The 20,931-nt window shown below is 38.9% G+C and overlaps 1 protein-coding gene across 4 annotated transcripts in view; it reads right to left on the reverse strand.

The window, feature by feature from the left end:
* The window catches only part of HS3ST5 (heparan sulfate-glucosamine 3-sulfotransferase 5), a 204,045-nt gene that overhangs the window by 90,014 nt on the left and 93,100 nt on the right, over positions 1-20,931 (reverse strand). For 2 of the 4 annotated variants that reach the window (XM_075087478.1, XM_075087479.1), the window contains exon 2: positions 8,781-8,988. The gene's annotated coding sequence lies outside the window, so the exon portion shown is untranslated. Of the gene's footprint in view, positions 1-6,017; positions 8,145-8,780; positions 9,152-20,931 lie in introns of those variants that run through there. The other 2 variants (XR_012659639.1, XM_075087477.1) reach the window with 2 other exon arrangements.

Below are 20,931 nucleotides of genomic sequence, written 5' to 3' on the forward strand. Positions count from 1 at the left end.
CACAGATTTAAGTTGTTCAGGGATCTGAAATGTTAAATAAGCATCTGTGAGATGGGACAGTAACTAGAGGTGGATAAAGTGCACAGCCCATTTATTTTTTGTGTTTTTCTTCCATTTAACATTGAACATCATTTCTATCCATGATAACATAAGAATACAACTGCATGAGCACAAGTTGCTGAGAAATGAAACATTGAAGTATTTTTGTGAATACACTTTCCATGTGTTATCGTATGGCTTCACAATCTCTGCTGACTGGGTGTTGGGAAGCAGACTTCATGTCGGTTATGTCTGAAAGTAAGAGAGATGTAAATTTTAGACTCCAGTCTTTGTTCCCTTTTTTTTTCTTAAGTAAAACCTAAGTACTCAAACTAGGAGAAACCTGGCGATGTTCTCAGGTGAGAAGCACAGGATTGCTGAGAACCTTTCAGTGTCTCGTTAATGCAGAACACAAGTTTTTGGAGGTACCTGGCTTGTCAGATCTGAACTGCCTGTGGAATAGATGTGTTAGCTGAACACACAGCACAGCCAATACAGCAGTGCTTCTGGGTTGTGTGATCACAGGATTTGAAGTGACAATCTTTCTTGCAAGCTAGGATACTTGTGAATCCTCAAATACTAAATGGGCACTAAAGATTTTTTTTTTGTAACTACACTGGTAGTTTTCTGTATCCAAATTCTGCTTGCATTATACTTCAGCTATTTACATGCTTCTAGGACCATGCCAATAATCCAGATACTTATATAAGGGCATTGACTTTTGTCCTTAAGGACATAACTTAGGAATAACTTAGTGTTACATGACACTGGACAGCAAAATCACATCAGAAAGTTCTATCTGTTTTATGTATTTACATAGTTTTAGAAGGGTACATCTACAAGATGTTAAAAACCCAAATATCCAAGATTTATGGCAAGCTTTATGACCATATGATAGCTCAGCTGATACTTTCAAACAAGCTGCAACAGATAGTCATGTGATGGAATCGCACAATACATAGAGCTGTAAGAAGAAGTGCTTTATGGAAAGAAAATACTATTGCTGCCTCTGAAATATTAAAAGGTATTTGTAGCACTATGCAATAGCTGTTAAAGAAGGGATCGCTTTGTCAGGCCCATTAAAACAGTAGCTTTCTTGATCTCAATCAAGATACCAGCATATTAATAAAGGAGGGAAAATCCTACCTTCTATCAGAACAATGCAGAAGGAAACAGAAAGCATTTGGTATCCTAGAGTATACACATCTTGCAGTTGAGTTTGTAACTCAATTTTAGGGAAGGAAGGAGGATTTAGGTTCTAAAAAAACAGCTAAAAATGTAGAAAAAAACCACCAACCAAACCAACAGCCATAAATTCCCAAAGGAACCCCATGTTTTTAAGGCAGTATTTCCCATGACTCTCCTAGCAGTCAAAGCACACCAGCTCTCATTACAACCCCTCGAAAGCAAAACATTCACACTCCAGCTTCTGGTTTGCAAAGACTCCAGAAGGCAGACGGCGACCGGGAAAGTGTTTTGGGGTGCTTGCTGCCCTCCGATCCACTGGGACTCCCCACAGTGACAGGGCATTTTGTCGGGGGATGACACAAGCAGACCCTGAAGTGGATCAGTTGGCTGTTCGTTCCACAGAGGGGCCGGGTTACAAAAACAGCCAAGGAAAAGAAATTCCCAGATTTCTGGAGTTGTCCCCTGTGTCCCTTTAGCTGGTTGGACTGCAGTCAAGATTTATGATTACACCTTACGATTCGAGTTCTGAAATGGAAGAAATTCTGCATTGTTTCTATCCCTTCTCTAACAAGCTCGGTCTTTTAAGTACCCCTCTAGGAATATACACACAATTTAGGAAAACAAATGCTTAATTCATGATAGCAATAAGTACAGCATGACTGTACACATACCAATTGAATAGTAGTTTTGCATTTTTTATTTTATTCCTCCCAATAACTACATGTTCCTACAAGTGCCTCAAAAACATGCACTGAATTCTCTACACAGTTTTAAATGGAGAATATTTTAAATAGTTTTCATAAAGTGAATGAAGCTGTGATAAGCAGCACATCTGGTGAGTCAGTGAAGAGACTACAAGGAAGGAATTACCAGGAGGAAAATGTTCTAGGAATGTATTTTCCTTATAAGACCCAAAGCTTAACCAATTAAATTTAGTGCTTTAGTTCGTATATGGAAAATATATATGGAAAATAAACAGGGTGACCCAAATACTGTCTGAAAACATATTTGCTTGACAGAAATTTCTCTGACAAGTCTCTATCAAAAATCAAAACCATGCAATCACCAGTAAGAAAAGCAAGCAGATGATGACATGTATTTTTGTTTTTCTCTTGCTTACTCCCAGATGTGAACTGGAGGAAACACATGAGAAGTATTTAGAGGAGCATGTCTTACCTGGGTCATGTTGTGACTTCAGAAAATCCAAGGGAATAAACATGCACACTGCAAGTGACTGCTTACACCAACAAAATCCTCACCAGTGAGACCCCAGGATGCCTTTTTTTCTGCTCCCTGTTGAGGGAACTGAGTACAGCAAAGATAATGCTTCCAGGGGGAAGGCTCAAGATTTTGACAGTGGATACCGACAGTTTTACAGTCATTTCTCCTCCATAAATAGGCTCATAACTTTTCATTAATGTTTGGGACCAGACTTGAAGGCCTGTTCCATCCTGAAATTAGACTCCACCTTCCCCAAAAGTACTGTGTGTGGCCTCTCCAACTGTGTGGTTTCATGGGGGGTTATTTGCTTGTAGCTTTTATGCATGATTTCCCCTCTACTCTCCACTTATTAATTTCTATAGGCTACTACTGTTATGTCCTGGCACTTTACAGATGAAGGATGTTTGTATGACCTCCTAAAGTTTAAATCACCTGTCTTTCGCCTTTCTCCTACCAAGAGCGGAAGGCGTGATTTTCACAGATGTACAGAACTTCTGAAAGTCAAACTCTTTGTTGAAAGGATTCTGCAGTATGTACAGACTCTAAGAGCTCACTGCATTACACCTCTCTCATGAGCCCTCTTTGCTCAGAAGGTTTTAAACTGTTTCTTGTAGAAGCTGTTTATTTGTTGAAAATGAAAAAGTAATCATGGATATCAAGAGATCCAAAATGACAGTACCTTTGAGAACAAGATTAGTGCTTTCTATCCAAAATGCAAATAGACTGGGAGCCTAAGAGACGCTCTTGTTCAGGAGCAATGTTCTCTCATTGTGAAGGGTGAAACAGCCCTGGATACAATGAATTACATCAACCTTTTACGAAGTATGCAGAGATCTCTGTGGCTAGGCCTTTGTCTTGGAGGCATGGAAGAGTTTCCCGATGTTATGATGTTTGATGCCTCATTTTATAAGCTCAGTGAAAAGCTGAGAAAGACTGAAAAAACTGCTATGTTGCAGATTCTTTTAGCTGGAGTGGGAAGAGTTTTTGGTTCATTCTCTGGGGCCGCAGCTGAGTGACATGCTTATCCCCACCTTTCTCCAAGGATGTGAACAGTCTCATTGCAAACTAATGCTAAAAAGCATGTGCCTAGGAATCTTGCTCAACTTGCTGGCTGGATCATTTCTGTCTTTCAACCAGTATTTTCTGGATCTCACCCAAGTTCAATCTCAGCCAGATGCTCTCCTCCAGGAGCCACTTTCCTCTAGGCAATACAACATCTTTGTGATGGCTCTGGTTGCATCTGTGGAAAATGAGTTATGCACTTGGGAGTCATCTGCAAAGCCTGTAGCTGCTTAGTCCGTCTCTGAACAGTCTTCTAGATGTATTGGAAAGGGATGTAGGGAGAGGATTTATAGCCCTATGGTCAGACTGAAGGTGCAGCATACTGGGAAAAAACCCCTATTTTACCAGTGTTGTTTCTGAGTCTTATTGAAACCAGGTTTTGTGTCTGCAAAGTACACAAGATTGGGATACATTCACTTAGCATTTAAAGGGAGAAGAAAAATAAATAATTCCTTATCAACATCTGAAATTGAAAAAATCCTCGCAAATTAATACAGCCACAGGAAGCTGGATTAATGACACCAGCAAATGGAAACATGGTGCACAATACAACACTCTCTGGATAAACCAGATAGAATAAAGACTATTGTTTCTTACTGCAGTATATTTTGGCCACTGTGTATTTTACATTTAATTTTATGGTGCAGAATACATTACTGAAAGAACAGCTTCACTTGATAATTTTCTTGTTTGGTAGAGCTGATGTATTAAAAAGGTTAATGTACTAAATTTACATTTTTCTACACTGATTATTTCTTACTTCAGTCTCTCCTTCCTCATTCTTAACCTCTTTGAATAGAAATGATACAAAATAGGACTCCTTTTTGACAGTTTTAGTCAGAAAACCTTACTTTCCCTGCCGATTTTCATGCTCTACAAGCTTTGCCATCATAAACCACTTTGCATGTATTAAGGCGTATTATATTAGATGAGGCAATTTAAGTGTATCCCATTTCACTTGGTGAAACTAAGCAGCTTTGCATCATAACTAAGTTGAGCTAATGAGAATATGCTTGAAGCGTGTGTTACCTGGAACTGAAGTTAACTAGTCATTCAATACTGCAACCTGTGAGTTTGCAAAACGATGGCAGGAATCCTGCTGTGAGGGAGATAGGAAAATTATTATAATCTGCATTCCTAAATTGAATGAATATTTTGCTCAGCAGAGGCCTCTTGACTGCAAATAGTCTGAAACTACATCCTGCTGTTTAAAATGCTTTTTTTTAAAGTGAGTAAAAATGCCCACATTTTCTTAAATCAAATATTTTTTAAATCTTCTGTGAGTAAAATTACTGAGAAAACCAGTGTCATATATCCTTCACATCCTGTTGTAAAACTATTTGGTATTTAAATTTTTGATAGCAGGGACAAAGTGTCTAGAATTCATGGTTTTATACTTTGATCTTAATTATTTGACTGATAAAACTTATCATCATATCCCCCTCAACACTTTATTACTGAAACAAATTCTATGTTTATAAGTATCTTATCTTGCACAAAGGAAATTGTACTATAGATATTTCATCAGAATCAACTAATAAGTGTGATGCTCAATGCACTTATAAGCTAAAACACATACTCAAAGTATACAGAAAAGACTATACAAACATGAACAAAAGAGCATGAACTAGCAAGCAGACACAGGGAGCAAACTTTCCCAACAGTAAAATGGAAAAAATTTCGTTCATGAAAACTCTTTATCTTGTTAAAGATAGAAATGGTACCAAAAAGAGAAAGGAAAAAAGGCCTGGGGATAAGTATTAGAGGTCATAACAGTTGTCTGAACAATTGTGTGCTACTATGTAAAAGCAGCAAACACTGCAAGAATCCTCTGCATTGCATCCTACCTGAGAGTTCAAAATGGAAGAGGTGGTGGCTCAGCTTATTCTCCTCAAATACCCTGTCCTTTAAGTGGCCAGTGAGAACATGAAAATAAAGGAGAATGATGGAACAACATGTACAGACATCAGTCCTCCACAGGCAGCATCAGAGGCCGCCGCTTTGCAACACTCGGCTGTGTGCATGCTTCTAAGTCAAACAGACCAGGGGTAATTCTTTTGCCCAGAGACTGGGTGACCCATTCTCTCCACTGAGACACCACCAAGGTGGCCATGTTCTTAGCTGCTTCCTGGAAACTGTCCCTACCCCTTGAACTACCCTGAACTATTTAGCTGCTCTTTGATACCCTGGCATTGTGTGGGACCGTGGGGCAAAACCATATAGGGAACATGCACACTGATGGGATGGATGAGCAGAAGCCACAGATCAAACTAATGTCCAAGCCCTATTTTGCTGCTATAGATAGATGTATATAGTTTAGGTTTGCTGATGAGGCATAATGGTTGAGAGGAAGATATGGTTACTCTTGTGTGAAAGATGGTTCTCAGGAGAGCCGGCAAGTCAGGGAAAGGTGATGACAAGAGCAGAGACATATCTTAAACACAACCCTTTTTTCTGGAACTTAAGGGACCTTATGCTGCGTTGCAGTCCTGTTGCTTTGGATTAGGATTCACAGCTCTGACCTACTTCTGAAGTGGTGGATAGATCTCTTCTGGTTTTCCTCCCCTCAAAGTACATCTGACAGAAGAAATCTTTTTTTCTGCACAGTAGGTCAACCTCCCAAGACATGGAAGGGCAGGCTTCAGTCTTTCCCATGTCAGGGGATCCTCCTCCCAACCTCCAGGAGGCTGCTGTAACCTCTAGGACTTAGTCTGTATGCTCTAGGCTTAGCAGAAAATCGCCAGGGTCAGTTTTAAATCTCAGGTTATGCCAAACATTCTCACTTCATAAGCCATCATAGCTTTTTTATTTTTTTGTGCTTCTTCATTAAATGCACAAAGTTTCTTTTGACTTAACAAGCTAGGTACTCTTTTCAGTATAACCATCACTTATTCATTTACATCAGGGTCATTTCTTTCTTTTACTACTTAAGCTTCTGCAGGCCTTGTAGATAACCCTAGCTGCACTTGTGTTTTCTCAAAAGATAAAAGTCAGCCAGTAATATAATTAATCAAGGAAAATTTGGACGGGTGAAACTCTACTGGATTTACAGACAGTCAAATAATTTAGGTCATTTTTTTTTATTTGCATTTTGATTTTAATGGATATTAGCATATCCATTATATATCAAAGAGAGTTTGTTCTCCAATACATCAAAAAATGTTTGTAACACTCATCATAGCATAAACTACAAAATCCCCAAGACTGAAGAATAAAGCATTATTTTTTTGCATAATTTCCCATCCAAATTTATATATTGGCATTAATGTGTGCTTTAGTAGCAATAGTGTAAGCAAAATGAAATATACATAGTATCTTCCAGCATTACCTATCCTAATAAAGCAAGGTTCCATCAACAGTTGTACTGAGTCTGCAGAACATATAATCCTGTACAGTATATATATTTAACAGTCCACACGAATACATATTACACAAATCCCCCAGGTCAAACTACAAACATACATGCAGTGTAAGGAGGTGGAGTTCACAACACTTTTGACATTTGAGTTCTGCGACTGTGTGAGATATTCGCCCCTTAGTTCTGTACTTTGTATACACACATGTATAAAACAGTCCACACATTAAAGCTACAATATATGCCCTATATGAATTTTACTTTCTTGGATAATATTTAGGTATTACAGTGAGGGCACCACACAGAGCTACCATAGCTCTTCTCCCTACGGAAGTCTCCACAAAATCTTGCAACTCCTGTAACCTTCTGCTTTTAAATGGAGTCTGTATTTTTATATTAATGTTCTTGTTCCTACTGAACTCTATTACAAAAACTCTCAGTAACTTCAATAGAACTTAGATGAAACAAAATTGTATTGTTACTTTTTTTTTTGTCCTTTCTCCTATCTGGAGTAGACATTTGGTGCCAACAGGGAAACAATTCCTTTTGATGAGGGATGATATTTTTGTCTTCTATTTACTTTATACAGGGAGCAGGCATTTAGAATGCAAACAGAAATGCTAGCTAGAGTAGCAGACAGAAAGAGATTGATTAGAAAGCTATTATTCAGATGATATCACTAGGATCCCTCCGCAAATATGAGGAAGCGGAACTCAATTCGTGTAGTTCTAATTACATCAAGTTTGAGCTCCATCTATTTTAGCCAATAGGTTTCCTGAAACCATTTTAATAGGTTGTAGTGATGTTTAATAAGAACAAATAGTATCTGCAAAACTAATTCTTTTTTTAAAATGGCCAAATCAAATAAGACGAGTTTGACAGAGTAAAGCTGGAAAGAATTTTGCCCCCTCCTCCCCCCAAACCCTGACAGAGCAATAATCCTGAAGAATATTCTGCAGAAAATGAAAACAGATGGCAATCATAGAAAAAAATCAAGGTTACATGACTGTTCACTTTTCTTCTCCAGTGCATGTAGTATTATCCACATCACCACAAACATAGTTTTTTTAATGTTATGATTAGTGCTGAAAATCCTGATGTATCTTTATGATCTTGCTACTTTCCTTGTCATGTGTTTGAGACATGACTTGCTGTGCACATATGCCCAATTCCACCACCTTTCTGAGCATGTATCTGTTTGCAGAATGGTTTCTTCCACATTTTCAATCATACCACAGAATAATGACGTCAGTGAATTGTCCTGATTGAGAGTGATTCCCTGAGGTGGCAGAGAAATGACAGACTAATATCCATAGATTATATTGTATTTTAACAGAAATCAAGGGATAGAAAAAGCATTTTATTAAAATCTCACAGCTTCCAGGAAGTGAATAGCTGCTACTAGGAAGAAATTATTTTTTTCCAACATGTTACGTATGTCTTTGGCATTCCCCTGAATCCATCTAGAACAACTAAGCCTACAGGTGGACAAACATTTACCTTCTCACCCTCACTGACTGTAAACAAGGACTGTCTTGTGACAGAGGTAAGTAAATAGAATACTTTTCTCATCCTCTTTTTACCAGTCATAAATCAGATAAGTGGTATGGCAGTGCACTAAACCCAAGCTTAGAAGAAATACCACAAAAATGGCTAACGGCAATCACGCTCAGAGCATGGGTAGAGCTTGCTCTTGTCAGCCAACAAGTCATTTAGAAGACTTTAAGTTGAACCAGCTGACTAAGTAGATTTCTCCTGTGGCAGTTAAAAGTGTGATCTCAACTGTATATGTGATGTCAATCACCATTTTATCCACCTGTGGCTACGTTTAAGCAACAAATGGAAACATAGTCTGCACTGGTAATGGTTAAATAAAACAGTCCTGAAACTTCAGGATTATAAGTAACATACTAACCTTTGTGTCCTTATGCACATCCAGAAAATCCAGCACATCTATATTCGATGAAGAACATTCAGGAATAATTTAACTCATCTGTTCCAGTGTTCAGTCTCAAGAAGTCTTTAATGGTTACTGAAAAGACCAGTGAAGGGATAAAGCAACGCCAGGTATGCAGATGGAAAGATCAGACATCTCTGCTGAAATGGTGTACAACTCGTTGAGCCTGAACAAAAACAGAAGACACTTGTTGAATATTTGAAAAAGAAAACAATAAAAGAAATGCTCAGTTTCCCTCTTTAATACTGAAGAGGAATCTTGTGCAGTAGGGCCCCAGAGGCAGTGCTTGCCAGCTCAAGATTTTGAATGTACTCAGTATCTTGTAAACATTAGCAGCCTGGAATCTAGAGTACAGGCTAGGGAGGAAGGCGAAGGGGAAGTAAAATTACAACAAATGTATTTCACAGTAGTAATCCCCAAACAAAAGTCATTCCGAATAACAGAAAATTGCTAATAACACAGTTTTTAAGTGGGCTACAGGAAAAAGATTGTTAGATCTTTACTGGCAAGAGGCGATATACTGCATGTGCTACTGTTACTCCACTGCTTTTTACCCTTGACATTGACCAGAAATTTATTTTACAACCATTTTGTAAATCACTGGAAAAACTATTTTTATACTGAGAACAATGCCAGACCCATCTGGAGAAAACGATAATAGTATTTAGAGAGAATTATTTGATTGTTCTTGTCTTTTTTTCTGTTTTCTATTTTTTTATAATCTCTCTATGCCTCCACATTGAAGAAATGGGTCACAGAGGCAAATGTGAATATGGTATTTAACTGCAAACCCTGTACTACAATTTCTAGCTTTTGGCACAAACACTTCTCCCTTCTTTCAGAGTAAATCAAGCCCCAAGGAATTTGGAATACAGTTAAGCCCTCAAAATCATCAATGCCAATGTGACCTGCCAAAAAATATTATCTCTGTAATTATTCCGTTAGTCAGGAAAAATACTTCTGAGTGGAGAAGCAGAATTAAGTCTAAAGGTTTCTACAGAAGCATTACAAAGAATGACCAGTTTGAGCACCTTACAGTATGGTCAGAGTCTAACAACTGCAGATGCCTTTGCACACTTGAAACTATATCTTGTTGTTCTATGTTTGACGCACCAATAAAAGAACATAGAAATGTACAGTGCAGAAACTGCAGAATCCAGTGTAAGTCTCAGAATATAACAGCCATCCTTTCTTTGCAATGAAGCGTTTATTTCACTACATAATTTCCATCTACATTGCATAAAGTACTTGGCTCAGGAGCAGCTTACTTCTGACTGTTGTTGACTGAATGATACATGATTTACAACACTGAATTATTTGTTTTTCCATCAGAAACATTTATTTGTTAATAATTTATCAGACAAATGGCTTCTGATTGAGCAATTTAAAAAATGTAGGCAAATCAATGGCAAAAAACACCAAGCAGTATATTATAATGATAGAATAATTTGAGCTGATACATTAGCTGAACTGATAATGTCCCAAAAGCCTTCTTTTGATAGCTCAGTTTCATAGAGTAAATGTTCAGCTAAAATAACTAATAAAACATCTCAACTACTGCGCTGTGAAATTGTGCCAGTATCATGAACAGTATCTTTGGAAACTAATCAGGTTGGCTCCAGAAATCAGAAAAACAAACAAAAAAAAAAAACCTACCAAACTTCCCGGCAGGTTAAGTATACATGGAAATGAGATTAACAGTCACAGGAAGGAGACAAATGAACTTCTCTCTCAAACATGTGAATGGAACATTGGAAATCATAAGGGTCTGATTCCTTCAATGTCAGTGATATTTAGAGATATAGATTGTAGCATTAGATCCAAACAGTGTTTGCCATCACTTGTATACACAACACAGACAGTGAGGGAAGTAAATACGATAAACCTCTTAAGAAGGAGATCTCAAGGGCTCTTGACTTATCACAAATAAGTCATGTTCCAAGTCACAGTTTTCAGCTATGGTGATCACAAGGAAACTAAAATTATTTCTAAGGGCTATGCTTTGACAATCTTCACTGCCTTTGAGGTTTTAGAGAAAAGGAGGGAGATTTGAAAACACTTTTGGAGGAAAGCTGTATATATACATCTCTCCCTTTTCCTATAAGTGTATTACATGAATTAAATAACTTAAAATTTTCCAGGCTAGTACTCAAGCTCCCTAAGAATAAAGTTGCTGAAAGTCCTGTTATTTTATAAGCATTCTGTAATTGCAGAATGGACTGGTTTCCCATCAGGCTTAAGAAGACTAGTCAATAATGTGTTGACAGTATGTAGACTTATTTATAAAATGGATACTGTTCAGTTTAAATGAACACACATATTCTGCCAAGAATAGATTGTTTTCAAACTCTGTAATAGATTCTGTTATTTGATGAAATCTCATATTGATTATAAACAATAAGTTTCAGGAATGACAGATCTACCAATAAAAGCCACAATTCAACATGGTATATATGCAAATATCAATAAATGTAATTATATATAATGATCACAAATTTCATCAATTTATTTATTGTAAACTGCTTAAATGAATGCATATGAAGCGAAAAATCAAATTGAGTAACATATTTGCATTTTTTTTCTTATTTGATTTTGAATTTAACTCTTTGTGCTAATGAGAATACTACAGATTTTTGTTTAGCGATTGTCCACTTTCCATGTGCATTTAACTGCTTTATCTAAAACTAGATTCTTTCTCCAATGTGTCCTTTCAGACTCCATGCGCAGGATCCATAGGGGTCTCCATGCTCCACAAGGAGTGAAAAGTACATGGTAGATCCAGCCACTTTTAGTTCTTTCCCAGAGTAGGATTCCTTTCAACAGACTGCTTGCCTTTCATGTAAGGGTGCTAGCATTAGTGTAAACACTATTAACCAATAAGTTGTGTCACTGTTTTTGCACAAAAAACCTTCTAGCTGATTTTGTTGTAAGCTAGATACACTCATACACATCCAGGGCCTTTAAAAACAGAGAATAAGCAAAATTTTTAGGGACCCAAGCAGTTCCTGCATGGAAAGCCTCAGCTATGGTCTTGGCCTATGAATTGCAATTAGGTCCTGGTCCTCTGACTGTTCTCACTTGCCTCATGTTACTTTGCTCCTGGGCTCCCTTTTGAAATGAGCTGTTTGGTTCCCCACATGTTCTGGGCATCACCCTGGCCATAGTTCACATGGACTTCACTCCTCATAGGTGGTAGGAATTAGACCTTGCCAGGCTTGACACCTTCTGTCCTACGCAGTTGTTCTTGCGTGACCCGGGAAGCTGTGGTTTCACATACTCCCACGTGCCCTTATGACGCATCTCCTGCTTTTCCTCCATTCACTTGGTGGAAAGACAGGAGGAGAGAAGGACTAAATAAGAGATTAACCAATTGATGTAGATGTATCATTCCTCTCCATTAAGAGAGTAAACCCCTTACTCAGCCACTTGATGACTTAAAAGCATTTCAAAAGCTCATTGAATTCAAAGCAAAGGATATTGTCTCTCATTAGAAACTATTCAAGAGGAGTCACCTGCACTGCGTAAAGGTTTGCACTGTTCCAGGCTGAGCTGGTTCCCGCTCCCACCAAGGGCAGCTAGATGCTGCATAGCTGTGTGGTTGCAGCAGTGTCTAGTATTGTGGACTCCAATCATTAAAAACCATAAGTCAAAGCGCACAAAAAAATAAGATCTGCTGAAGGTTGTGTTTGTTTGCTTGTTTTTAGTAATGAACTTGAGTTGGTTTACTGGTTCCTTCTCTGAATCTGCTAGATGAAATTTCTTTGTGTGTTTCAAGTACAAGAGAGGATTCTGCAATAAATCTTATAAAAACAGATGAAAAGACAGGTCTCCTTATTGTGGAAAGGCAGAATTTAAAAAGAAATCTTATTTTTCTTTTTAGTTCAGAAAATAGCAAGCAACTAAACACTTGTACATTTTAAGAAGTAACCTCGTCTTTCTTCATGCATGAAAGTTACTGTCCCTCAAATAATACACAAATCTGGTCATGTGCACCTAGTCCATTGCAATGTAAAATATGAGCTAGATTAAACCATGACAGCTAATCATACGTGCTGCTTCAACAGAGTGAGATGGAAGGCACTAAATCTCAAAGGGTAGATGTTTTTTCTTTTTTACTTATCACTGTGGTCTCTTGCAGTAGTAATGACCTGAGGCAAGTCTAAACAACAAAGATCATTCAGACTAAGACCAAATGAACAATATTTCATTGGCTCGTTTTAGTGCTATTTTGAGGCCACATTCATCTTTTATAATTAAATAATACAATAGTTAATGTGCATCTTTCTAAATCATTTCACATGCCAGTGTTTTAACAGAAACCCATGGAAAAGGTAAGGTGAATAAGAAGCAGCCAACCAGGTACATTTCCTTGTAGAGCCTGCTGTAAAAACAGCACAGAAAGCAGCTATAGCTGCTCCCATGGTAGTGAAGAGACTATCCTGGCAGCAAGTGTCAGGGCTGGTCTGGCAGGTTCAAGGCACAGTCAGAGCTGGTCCCTACAAAAATAATGAATTTGCCATGAATGCCATGAAAACACATACAGAGAGCCATAATTATGTGACTTGGGACAGAGGAGAAAAAAAACCAACATGAAATACTTGAAATACCTGGGATTCTCACACAGATTTTCACCTCCTGCCTTCCCTCTGCTCAGTGAAAATCATTTTCAGAGTAACCCAACATTTCTAAACCTATGGCATCTTTCCAACCCTGACAATCAGACTGTGCCAGCTTTTAAGAAACCAGAGCTTCCAGTATTTATATCTCTGGGGTAAACCTTTCTGACAGATTGCCTTAGGGCAGTAACATTGGGAAGCCCTCCAGCACAGACCCGCAGAGCTGACCACACATAGTCCAGGAACACTTGATGAAATCTGGGAGGAATTTCTGTAGATGGTTTCTTCCACCTGCCACATATGTATGAACAGCAATTACCCTCAGGGAAACAACCCTCCATTCTCGCAAATTTTGACACGCCACATATTACCTATTCAGCTGTTATTCAAAATGTTTGAGAGATGTGTGAAGGCATGTCATCATGATGACCACGCCACTGTGTTCATCACCAGCTTTTCAGTTCCAAGACAAATTTTCGTTGCATGGTGGTATGAATTTCAAGCCACTCAATAAGTTGCCTCCAAAGAGCTGAGTACTAGCAACCTGCATTTTTAAAAAGATATATTTTTCCTTTTGAACTCAAATTTGAGTGTGATAAGACATGCCTTGGACTATTTTCATCAATGTGTAATAGAGGTTGGTAAACACACTGTGCTAGTGTATCCACTTTTCAGGATAAGCACAAACCTCCTTTTTCTCCTGTTTAACTGCCAGGCAAAAAGTGGCATCAGCATTCTGTACTGAGTAATGTGTTACTATGGTGTCAACCTAGTGCAGTGTGTCTACATTAAGAAAGTTACAAGTAAAAAAATCCTCAAACTAAAATTACATTAAAAAAAGGTGTGAAATGCGCAGTAAATCTCTTGAGGCAGTAGTCAGAAATAACAAGGTTCTATTGTCATAAATGTTTCATAAGAAAAACAAGAATAAAACAATAATGGACAAACTTTCTCCAAGTACCCTTCAGCAGTGGTATGTTCAACAAACAAAACCTCATTTATACCTGAGTACTGTTCAAAGTACCACAAAAGAGCATGTATATACCTTTAATCCACCATATTCCATATACACACCATATATACAATACATATGTATCATATACAGTTTATGTGGGTTCTCGTGCAACAGCTCTACAATAGTTATTCAATACAAACTGCTACCTGGGACAAGGGTAGCTGCTCTACTAACGTGAATTAAGTACCTGAGCACAACTCTACAGCCAGTTACAACAGCTGAAGCTCTGGCACATGATCTACAGAAATGGCTCAGTTTTATGAAGAAACTGCTAGTTCTTGGAGGAAATAAATAGTGAACTTCCTCTTGAGGGGAGACCCTGCTGCAGACACAAGGCCAATTGGAATTTTCTTAGCAGTAAATCTATTTTCTATGAGAGTCAGAAAAAGGAACAGCCAGCGGCACAGCATCCATGCGTGTGTGCAGAGAGATGCCTTTCTATCACACTAACATGAGAGACAGTGCAAAAGGGTACAAGGAGTGGATGGAGCTATAACACCATTCATGTCACAGCCCTGGCAGCAGAGGTACACCGTGCTCTCTGGGAAGGGAGTGCTGCAACACATAATGACCCTCAGCAGCTTTGTGTGACAGTGAGAAGACGAGGAGGGGCAGTGGGACTCACACACGCTCATCAGCACACTAGAAACTGACAACCCTGTCCAAAGATTTCATGAACACTGTTTAGGTACCTATATTTAAAAGGAAGACATTTGTTATGAAGATATTTCTCATAATACATGTGTTTATGTGTTCACATGTGTTTAAATACATGTATTCATAACACTATTTTGGGGCAAAAAGAAGAGGGTAAAATCAGCATATATTCTGGTAAATGGTATGGAATTTTTCCCTTCAAAACCTGAATACATATGAATATCAGCAGCTTCATTTCTTCAGAGCTACTTACTACATCTTACCGTGTAGTGCCTGATACAATCTGTAAGTGGGAGAGAACAGGTCAAAAACCACCATAAGGGTTTCTTCTCTCCAATGTCATGAGTATTCTGTCTTTCCTAATCCATTAGCTCAAGGTCACTGGCAGGCTTTTCTTTAATGTTAGGCAGTGTGAGCGTAGATATATATTTGGTCTTCTGTCCTATATTCTTAACTGCAACTTCCAAATATTCTAGTTATCTGGATTTTTTAAAAAGAGGCAAGAAAAAGCACCAGAAGACCCATTACATAAGCATATAACATACAAGGAGAGGATGAGAGAACTGGGTGTGTTCAGCCTTAAAAAGGGAAGGCTAATGGGACACCTCGCTGAGGTCTGCAGTCACTTAAAAGGAGGGTGTAGAGAAGATGGAACCGGAGTTTCCTCAGAGGTGCACAGTGGGAGGGTGAGAAAAACTGGTCTCAACATGTAACACAGGAAAATCTGGACGAATAAAAAGAAAAAAATTTACAGCATGAGTCAGCTGGAACATGTTGCCCAGATTGGATGTGGAATCTCCATCCTTGGCAATATTCAAAACTCAGCAGGATGAGGTTGAGCTACCTGCCATGTTCTCAGCAGGAGGCTGGACAAGAGGCACCCCGAGGCCCCTCACCCCTTCTGCTGAGCAGAATCCCTAGTTCCTCTGACAGATCAAACACTGCTTGCAGACCTGCTTCCCAAAAGTGCTGGGTATCACTACAGAGGAAGGAGTTTCTTACTCTTCTGAGTGAAATCCATACAGCAGTACTCCGAATCCCAAACCAGACCATATACACATGACCCAAGGAGGCTCAGCCCCGTCAGCTTTCCAGAGGAAGTGCAGCCTCATGCAAACCTAACTTCACAACCTGAACTGACTTACAAAGATGCATAGACTGTAGAGAGCAGTAAATACATTCTCAGTGCAAGTATCACAACGGCTTATCTTTTCAGTACCTTTGCCCATTAGTTTTTTCTCTTTTGGGGATGAAGAACATGCCAGTCATAAAATGAGTTAAATGTCTCTCCTTGACCACCTTCTCTTCCTAAACTGATAAGCATATAAATTAGATGAATTAATATTTTGCAGTTCTAATTACTCTGGGTAGCTTATTTATTTCATCTGTGTTTTCAGCAGTTTCACATCTTCTTGATGCAACAGGATGTTCAGGGTTTTAGTATGCTTCCAGACAGACAATGAAAACAATGTAATCCTGTACTGAACCTCCTGGGATCTGATTTAATCCCCCTCCCTCAAAGGCAGCATCCTTTGATCTCAGCACCTTGCCTACCCACCCCTCCTCTCTCCTGCTTCTTGCAGTAGCAACAAGCAGTGCCCACAGCTGGTGGAGAGACAGGAGTTTTCCACGGGCATGCCAAGGGACAGCTGCCAGTTGAATGAGGCAGCACTGCGGGTATGGATGCACCATGTATCTATCTGTACACCCCATGAAAGCAGCCTATCGCTACCCAGTCAGTTGTTTAAACAGTCTAAATGGCCACCTTTTCAGAAATCAGTTCTGCACTTTAGGCAAAGACACTGTCAGCCATGAAGAATGCAAGAAAGTTGCCTGTGCTAACAAAATTATCTTGCTGTTTCCTGGTTTCCTTCATAAACACACAGAGAAAGAATTGCTCTGCACCACATAACAGCCGTGTTTGAGACAGAGCAGCAGTCTTTATCTCCAATTTGCTTTTATGTCAGTTCCCATCCTGCCCAAATGCTGCCAACCATTATGATATTAACAGCAGATTTGAAAAGTGTTTTTCCTTTCCAGACCAGAGGTATTCAGTCCAGTCTCAGATGACATGGTTGAAGTTTCACAGTGTTCTCCTGTCACGTGTCAGATTAATTAACTCAGCCCTGATTAATTAAAATTAAAGGTTTCTTTTATTCAACTATCTAAAATACCAAATTCCACTGATTTCCTGCAGATACACAGGCACAACAATTCCCACTGCAATCTTTCAATATTCTTTACAGAGATACTGTGCCATATTCCATATTCCCACTAGAATTTTACTGATGTGGCTGTACTGACATTGGTAAAATTATTCTTGATTTACTTTGGCATAAAAGAGATCAGCATCAAGCCTATTGGGATAAGATAGTTCCTCCCCATGGACATATTTACTTTACTTAAGACTACCAAAGAAAAAAAAAAACATTGCTCAGACAGCTTCAATATACCATCCTTTCTCATGGGGGGAAAAAAAAAAAGAAAAAAAAGAATTACAATCTGCTCTAAGGTGATCTGCTGCTCTCTTGTTACCTGGAAGAATAAGAACAGTATCAATCCAGCAAAATACAGTTAACTCTGACGTTCAGTTTTATACGTACATATGATCTTTATCCAAGGGTGCTTAAGAACTAGGCAGTTCTCTTTAGTGGCAGATCTGGAAATAAGAATTTTTCTTAAAAAAAATGGGGATGGCTTCCATTAAAAATTGATAAAGCAATTGAAAAGAAAACAGAACCAGCTTAAGCTGTTCTCACTTCCTGTGTTATTTCTATGCACATGTGTTTACCAGCTCTGGTAAAAACCAGTGGGTCCCCTAGACCAGACTCCCAACAATTGCTGTCTTTTCTTGTGGTGTTTCATCAGCTGAAACTGATAGGAAGGCTGGGGAAAAAAACTGAAAAAGAGGCTTATGATAAATGAAGATTGTCAAGGACAGGCAGGTGAGTGACAGAAGCTGCTTCACCGAGAAAGGAAGACGAATGCTTGAAAAGACTTTCTTTTCGTTTGGTGATTATTTTCCTTTTTATTAAATATATAACAATCAGTACTATCTGAAAACCTCTTTTTTTTTCTTAGAAGACAATTAGCATTAGTAAGTAATCACATTGCTTCTCAACTATGTCAGTTTTGGAGTTTAAGTGTATAACTTTGGGGTGCTCAGGCACAGGGGTGGTAAGAACAACACAAAAACTTGAAATGAGTGGAAACTGTAAACATAATGAAATAATGCCACCTGTGATAATGTTTCAGCAGGCTGTGTGGAAGAGTGGTGGAGCTTCTGTGGATGCATAGAAGGTTTGTTTAGCCACAAAACTTGGCCAATAAATTTGTTCTTTCAGCTCTGGTTTGCAGCCATGACATCTCCTACTTAACCTGTGAAACTATGAGTTACGTGATGGAGCCAAGAAGCCTTAAAGGCAACCCTACTGGGCCTTTCCCAGTAAAAGACTTCCACTTATGTTAACAGAAATACTTTGCACAGAGACCTTTCAAACGGGGTGCAAGAAATTAAGCAGACTCTGCTAGCCCCAGTTTAACAAGCTGGACACGAAGGGCACTGATTTAGCTCCACAAGTATGTGACTCCACCCATGACCTTTAAAGACATGAAGAATATACATTTTCTTAGGAGTTTTCACTACTGCTGTAGAACAAAAACCTCTGCAGCTGAAAAACCTCCTTTGAGTTAAAGTAAAAGGATATTTCCCCCCCGCCTTGTAATAAAAGAAGCATTATTTTCTGTCTTTTTTTCTGGTGACCAAGCCTTCCCTGTGCAATCAGGGCATGCTTTCTAGGTTTTATTTTTCCTACAACCTGAGGTTTGTTTTAATTCATTCTTCAATGAAAACTGAGGTTCTTATGTGCTCACTTGACCCTGGGCTTTACAAAAGACCACAAAATATCATTGGGCTTACAATCAAATCAAGAGCTCTGGCAACACTGAAAAACAAAAACCGCAAAACAAAATACCCATCAGCAAAACACCATCTTTTCAAAGCAGGTGCTTATGGAGAGAGAGCTCTCTTGTTTTCTTACAATTCCCATTTAAGTTAGTTTCACATTACACACCAGGTATGCATTACTGGCAGATTGGGTTGATGTGGCACAACCTGTGACCCAAAAAGATCACCAATGGCCATTCCTCAGATCCTAAGGCTCTGCATACAGCAGCAGAGACCACAATGGATGTCAGAGGCAGCTTGATGCCAGAAAATGGAAATAGATGTGTGGGCCTTCCCAAAGGGTAATTTCAGCTCTGGTTTTTATGCTCACTTTCACTCAGGCTAAAGTGATGCTAATGACATTCAGCAAATCTTCCACTTCTACCTTTGGTTTTTTTTGAAATGTCAAGATAAAGACAATGGGCAGAGTTGAATTAAGCACTGATGGGTCCAGAGGAGGGCCACAGAAATGGTCAGAGGGCTGGAGCACCTCTGCTAGGAGGACAGGCTGAGAGATTTGGGGTTGCTCAGCCTGGAGAAGGCTGAGGGAACACCTTATTGCAGTCTTCCAGTACTTAAAGGGGGACTATAGGAAAGATGGGGCAATCTCCTTGGCAAGGCTTATTGTGACAAGACAAGGGGTAATGGTTTTAAACTAATAGAGAGTCGATTTAGACTGGATACAAGGAAAAAATTTTTTACTATGAGGATGGTGAAACACTGGCACAGGTTGCCCAGAGGGGTGGTAGATGCTCCATCCCTAGAAACATTCAAGGTCAGGTTGGAGGGGGCTCTGAGCAACCTGATCTAGTTGAAAATGTCCCTGTTCACTGCAGGGATCTTGGACTGGATGACCTTTAAAGGTCCCTTCCAACCCAAACCATTCTATGATTCTATGACTAGTCATAGATATATTTGCAGCCCTGTCCTGTAACCCTGCCCTGAGCATGTATGGTCTCTGTGCAGGTAGGAACTTATGGATGTTTGAGAAAAAGGTTTAGTCTACCAAGTTCATTCCATTTAGAAAGAGTACTTTCAGGAGTACACAGAAAGAATAATTCTTAAATCAGTGGCTGAGAAGGTCTGTGTCCAGAAAGTGCTTATTCCTTTTTTGATAGTCTTGTCTAGAGATCTGTGGGACAGACAGTTCAAAGGACCTAAAACTTATCTCGCCCAGTCAGAAGGTTGTGCCCTTGGGCTTGCTGCTGTCACAGCATACATATAACCTCCACTCATGCTTTTCTGAAGCTTACCTTGCCCACCAGTTATAAGACTTATGGTGACTCAAATGGACAATGGTGGTTTGCTATCAAATAAGCTTAAAGTTAGAGATAGGTAAAAAAAGGAAAATAATATAGGAGCAATATTTTCCTGTGTTTTTGGGAATCAAAAATTTAAACTTTTCAAGCTAGCTTTGCTGAAAATGCAAAAGGATAATCTTATCTGCAGCTATATTTATGCAACTGAATTATACCTCTGAAATGAGTACTTGCATAGACAAACTTTCAGGCTCAAGAACTCAGGTGTAACAGATGTGGTCATTTAATTAATTTCTATAGATAAATTATGATCAGATTAATTTTACAATGTACAAGATGGACAGAGGTGCAGCAGTTCATACTACTTTCAAAACAATTCCTGCTCAGCATTGCTAATTAGGAAACCCCAGCAGAACAAGTAATATGATACTCTATAGCACTATTGAAAATCTGAAAAATGGCAAATTCCAAACACTCCAAACAGAAAGCCTTAAGAACTCCCAGAGCAACAAAACTGTTCCATATGAAAGCTTTACAGCTCTTGTTCAAAGCCTCAACAAATGCAAATATCATCACTGCATATAGACTCTGAGCTGATGTAATTTGCCGTAGCTCC

Source organism: Phalacrocorax aristotelis, chromosome 3 (assembly GCF_949628215.1).
Source record: "Phalacrocorax aristotelis chromosome 3, bGulAri2.1, whole genome shotgun sequence".
NCBI lineage: Eukaryota > Metazoa > Chordata > Aves > Suliformes > Phalacrocoracidae > Phalacrocorax > Phalacrocorax aristotelis.